This window comes from Bufo bufo, chromosome 6 (genome assembly GCF_905171765.1).
Source record: "Bufo bufo chromosome 6, aBufBuf1.1, whole genome shotgun sequence".
In the NCBI taxonomy this organism is placed as follows: domain Eukaryota; kingdom Metazoa; phylum Chordata; class Amphibia; order Anura; family Bufonidae; genus Bufo; species Bufo bufo.
In genome coordinates, this window is record NC_053394.1 from 295,839,416 (window position 1) to 295,845,415 (window position 6,000).

The window sequence follows — 6,000 nt, forward strand, 5'->3', positions numbered from 1 at the left end:
ACATATTGAAATCGATTCTGCCTGACCCCTCTTTCTCATTAGATTTGTCGATGGGCAGCAGTCAGGAGGCCCTTCTTAAACATGAAATTATGATCTGAACCAGTTACCAAACTGTCAATTTTTATCTCAACTTTAGGGCTTCCCTTAATAACCAAGTTTAAAGCGGATTTTAAGAATTTTAATATTGATGGCCTGTCTTCTAATCTTTGGGAATAACCCAGTTACATTTCTCTTCTTTCCTAACATAGCATTCCACAGACCGAATCTAAACAACAAAAAGGCAAGTGAAAATGGCTTTACTTTGGTAATTAATTCATTCAACTAAGGCTACTTTCAGATCTCCAGTTTGAAGTCTAGCAGGCTGTTCCGGCAGAGAGTGATTTAGACATAAAAAATATGAATAATTTGTTTTAAAGGGTGTTGTACTACTTTTAACCTGCAGTAGTAACTTTTCCTAATGCGATTAGAGTAGTCATATAGACAACAGTGGAGCTGCAAGGGGTGTAGCAATAGGCATAAACATTAACTTACTGCCTGAAAAAAAAAATGGAATGTGTATGGATTGTGAATATATAATTATATATATATATATATAATTTTATATATATATATATATATATATACAGTACAGACCAAAAGTTTGGACACACCTTCTCATTCACAGAGTTTTCTTTATTTTCATGACTATGAAGGCATCAAAACTATGAATTAACACATGTGGAATTATATACATAACAAACAAGTGTGAAACAACTGAAAATATGTCATATTCTAGGTTCTTCAAAGTAGCCACCTTTTGCTTTGATTACTGCTTTGCACACTCTTGGCATTCTCTTGATGAGCTTCAAGAGGTAGTCCCCTGAAATGGTCTTCCAACAGTCTTGAAGGAGTTCCCAGAGATGCTTAGCACTTGTTGGCCCTTTTGCCTTCACTCTGCGGTCCAGCTCACCCCAAACCATCTCGATTGGGTTCAGGTCCGGTGACTGTGGAGGCCAGGTCATCTGGCGCAGCACCCCATCACTCTCCTTCATGGTCAAATAGCCCTTACTTTCAAAGTTTTCCCAATTTTTCGGCTGACTGACTGACCTTCATTTCTTAAAGTAATGATGGCCACTCGTTTTTCTTTACTTAGCTGCTTTTTTCTTGCCATAATACAAATTCTAACAGTCTATTCAGTAGGACTATCAGCTGTGTATCCACCTGACTTCTCCTCAACGCAACTGATGGTCCCAACACCATTTATAAGGCAAGAAATCCCACTTATTAAACCTGACAGGGCACACCTTTGAAGTGAAAACCATTTCAGGGGACTACCTCTTGAAGCTCATCAAGAGAATGCCAAGAGTGTGCAAAGCAGTAATCAAAGCAAAAGGTGGCTACTTTGAAGAACCTAGAATATGACATATTTTCAGTTGTTTCACACTTGTTTGTTATGTATATAATTCCACATGTGTTAATTCATAGTTTTGATGCCTTCAGTGTGAATCTACAATTTTCATAGTCATGATAATAAAGAAAACTCTTTGAATGAGAAGGTGTGTCCAAACTTTTGGTCTGTACTGTATATATATATATATATATATATATCATAGAGGCAGCCCACGTTTTCTGGAGAAACATTGATTAGTCCTTTTTTATCCCATTCACTTTGCTAATAGTGGTGAGAAACCTGTAGAAGTCCTATTTCTGCAATATTTAGAGTTAATTGGACGGCACTCCTCGGTATTTCAGCACGGGGCTCAATGGTAATTATGATCAATATAGTGAGAATAGACCACGGCACTCGTTATATGTAGTTGAATCAATCATGCTTTTTTATTTTTTATCCATCCAGAAATTAATTGTAGAAACTGGCCAGTTTCTACAATTAATTTCTGGATGGATAAAAAAGCATAATTGATTCAACTACATATAACGAGTGCCGTGGTCTATTCTCATTATTTCTGCAATAGTCTGTCATTATTTTCTGCAATGTTAGACCAGAATTTATATATAGTTTGATTTCAGTTTAATAAATGCATTAGACACACAAATTGATTATTTTATATAGTCCCAAATGGCAAAAGTAGGGCATTGTCAAAAGGTTTACTGAAAAGGGGAGAAAATACACCAGGCGTTACTGTCTGAGGTGGAGCACAGTTTGATCTGAGCTATGAGAACAGAAGTGTAGCTATAAGGGATTCAGAGATAATAGTACCACCCAAAGCCTGGTGCCTGAGTAGGCCCAAAGACCCCTTTGCCACCTAAGAAGATACCAGTATTGTAAGGCTGGGTTCACACCTGAGCGTTTTACAGCGCGTTCCTAAACGCTGTAAAACGCTCAACAGGCAAAAACCAATGATCCACTATGGGCATGATTCTCACCTGAGCGTTTTACAGCGCGTACGAATGCGCTGTAAAATGCCCTACGCCCCAAGAAGTACAGGAGCTTCTTTGGGGCGTATTGTCGCGTGATCCCGCACATAGACTTCCGGGAACGCGCGATAATGGACGTTTGCTTGTTTCCCTCCCGCGTATGTAAACGCCCGATAAAATCGCGCATACAGAGCGCATACAGAGTACGCTCAGGTGTGAACCCAGCGTAAGACACATGGAAGGTGAGGGCCCTATTACAGATTTTGTAATGGAACCCTGGATCTTTAAGTTTGCCTCTGTATGGCTGCCTTCCTCTTCTTATGCAGGCCACAGGCATTGTGTGTTAAGTGTACGATCTCAGATTTTTAATTCTGCCCCCTTCTGTACTTAGGTTCACGGATAGGTTTAAAGATTGTGTCAATCACAGAAGAATTCGAAGATGGGAAAGTTGTATCAAAGCATGAACAGATTCATCATCTTTAGGCTCCGTGGAAGGGAACGAGAAATGTATAGAAGTGTTAATTACATATTGTAAAGCTTTACAATAGTGGAAAAACACCAACAAATAATGTCAATTATTATATATTCCTCTCCTTATACATAGAAATGCACTACTTATATGGTGGGATTCCTAATGAATCAGCAGATGAAATGTATGCATGTTATGTATTGATATGTATGGGGGGGGGAAAAATCAAACCTACATACAATATTTCTTCCAAGATTTTCAGAACACTGTTAGTATTTGGCTGCCACTGTTACATCTAGCAGGAACATAGAAACAAAATGCATATTGTCTATACTAAAAAATAAAATGGTATGCAGCAAACTCATGTGCTCCCCCTAGTGGTTACCAGAAGCAACTTAAACTTTAGTTTTACACTCAGTCAATGCTGGGGATTTGCAACTCTGTATCAGATAACTGTATCTTTGGCAGTTTTAAAGATACAGTATATTAAGAAATTAAAGGGATTGTTTAGGGATATAAAGAGTTATTTGGTTAGTTTGCAAATATTATTTAATAAAACTTACTAGTTATAAAAGTTGCACATTGTTACAATTCCAGCGCTGATCCCATGGTCAAGAAAACATCACTTTTACATATATTCTGACACAGCAGAGAACTTCCTCTCTCATGCGTTGTTGATGTACCTAATAGGGGCTGCCTGACTCAGTTCACTAGCCAAGACAGCCTCCTTCTCCATTATGGCTTGTACAGAGACAGAGAAGGGGCTAGCTAAGCTGATAAGCTCATAGTGTGTGCCAGATATCCAGGCCCTTCACACATGGCATTGACACAGTAAGGGAAGGAAGAGAAACCCTGAGCCTGTAGTCATGACATCAAGTTACATCAAGTTCATCATTCTCCTGATATACAGCCAATCACTGGTCTCAGGGGCCACACGTGTTGAGGTGGGACCGGTGAGACATTTTAATGGTGAATACGTTTTTTTTTTCACTTTACAAAGCTCTCAGCTGCCTGTAAAAATATCATAAATCGTGGAGAACTCTTTTAATGGATGGTTGAAGCTAGATTTTTTACTCCTATATATGCTTCTTGTCACTAGTCCCAATACACTATCACTCCTCCTGACTCCTATATTTTTGAATTGTCTGGCCATGGTCACCCTTCACCGATACAGGACCCGGAATTGTATTTACTTGCAGTAATATGGCATCTCCAGATTCTCTACAACATTGGTGTGATTTAATATTACTTGATTTTTACTCTGTTATAATATTGATGATGTCTCTTTCATCTGTTCTGAAAGGCACATATAACATATGGAAATTACCTATAGTTACCATGTTTTTATAATAAGCATTTTTTTTTACAATTGTTGGTGAATTTATTTCAAATTTTCATGTCACTATCTAAAAAAAAAAAAAATCATACAGTTTCGACACTGGTGACTGGTCCTAAAATATGTTAATATGTTCCTGTCTTTTGAGAGCAGCTACATGGGCCATAGACACAATGGACAAGAGAGGGCTTCATTGACCTCTGTGGGAGAGTATTCTAGGTATGCTCTGTGAACTGTATAGAGGTCTGAAGGGAGCGGATAAGCAGTGATATCTATAACTGTCAATGGTGGATCCTGTGTTATCCATATAGAGGTGTTACTTGTCATTGTAATTCAGATGGCGGTGATAATGAGTTAGCTACTGAAAAGTTACCTGTACAGAACAGGAAATCTTGACCTATTATTAGGCCTAGTGCAAAATTGCAGGATTATATACATTTTTTTTAAAATCTAGATTGTGACATGCAAAGTTAAAGAAACCTCACCAAAAATTATTTAAAAATATGTTTAACATAAAAAACGTGATTTAAACAATAGTTCATTTTCTGATGACACATTCTTTTTAATATTTCCAGCATTGACTATTCATTTATGTAAATATATTTGTGTATGAAATCATGTTTGTTTGATGGATATGCACCTGTGGCTATGTATATGAATGTGCTAGTCTAAATTTTCTTGTAGTATATATTGAGGGTAGTGCCTCTTTTAGACTGAGCATTGTCTGTCTGCCTGTGGCTTCTGAGCAGAGTATAAATGTAGTTGGTTCCTACACTGCCCTGAAAATGTAGGCTTAAGTAAGTCCAAGAGAGGTGGTATATTAGTGTTAGGTACCCATCTGCGGAAGCCACCTTGACGCCTAGTAGATGGGCCCGACACATGTTTGATCAAAAATGTGCGCAAAGAGCTTCTATTTTTCCATTTATAGTAGGTATAATACCACTTTAATTTAGAATGATCCCCATTTCTCAGTTCTATTGTTTTTATGTGAAATGTGCAGCCATTAAAAAAAAATTTTTAACAACCGTGTTTGCTTGATGGATATGCACCTGTGACTATGTATATGAATGTGCTAGTCTAAATTTTCTTGTTGTGTATATAAAATCCTGTAATTGATTTTTTTAATCCATGTGTAATAAACATGAAAATCAAATATGAAATATACTGAATGGTATTCATCTGTATGATTGTGCTGATGACGAGTAAGCAAATCATGAATATTGTATGGAGGGGAGTTTCCTGTATTAAAGGACTGTTATCACATGGACAGACCTCATTAAATATTGGTATTCATAAGCTGTCCCAATAAGGAAAATTGGTAATTTATTCATAATTGTGGGTAATTGTGGATAAGAACACAGATTTATATTCCATTCAGGGTGACAATTCCTCAGGGACCAGTATTAGAGAATGGATAATTTCCTTGGTCCCCTCTTTCCTGGGGATTTCCTAAAAAAGGGACCTAGAGAAGCATACTGTGTGAATCAGGAGTCAAGCCACCACTACCCGAATAATCTTTCATGCAAGGACCTGATCCAGTCCCTAACCACTTCCCATCTGGGCCATTTGCCACATTCCTGACCAGGCCTAATTTTACAAATCTGACATATCTCACTTTATGTGGTAATAACTTTGGAACGCCTTTACTTATCCAAGTCATTCAGAGATTGTTTTCTCGTGACACATTGTACTTCATGATAGTCATAAATTTGAGTCAATATATTGCACCTTTATTTATGAAAAAATCCCAAATTTACCAAACATTTGGAAAAATTCGCAATTTTCTAAATTTCAATTTCTCTGCTTTTAAAACAAAAAGTGATACCTCATAAAAAATTTA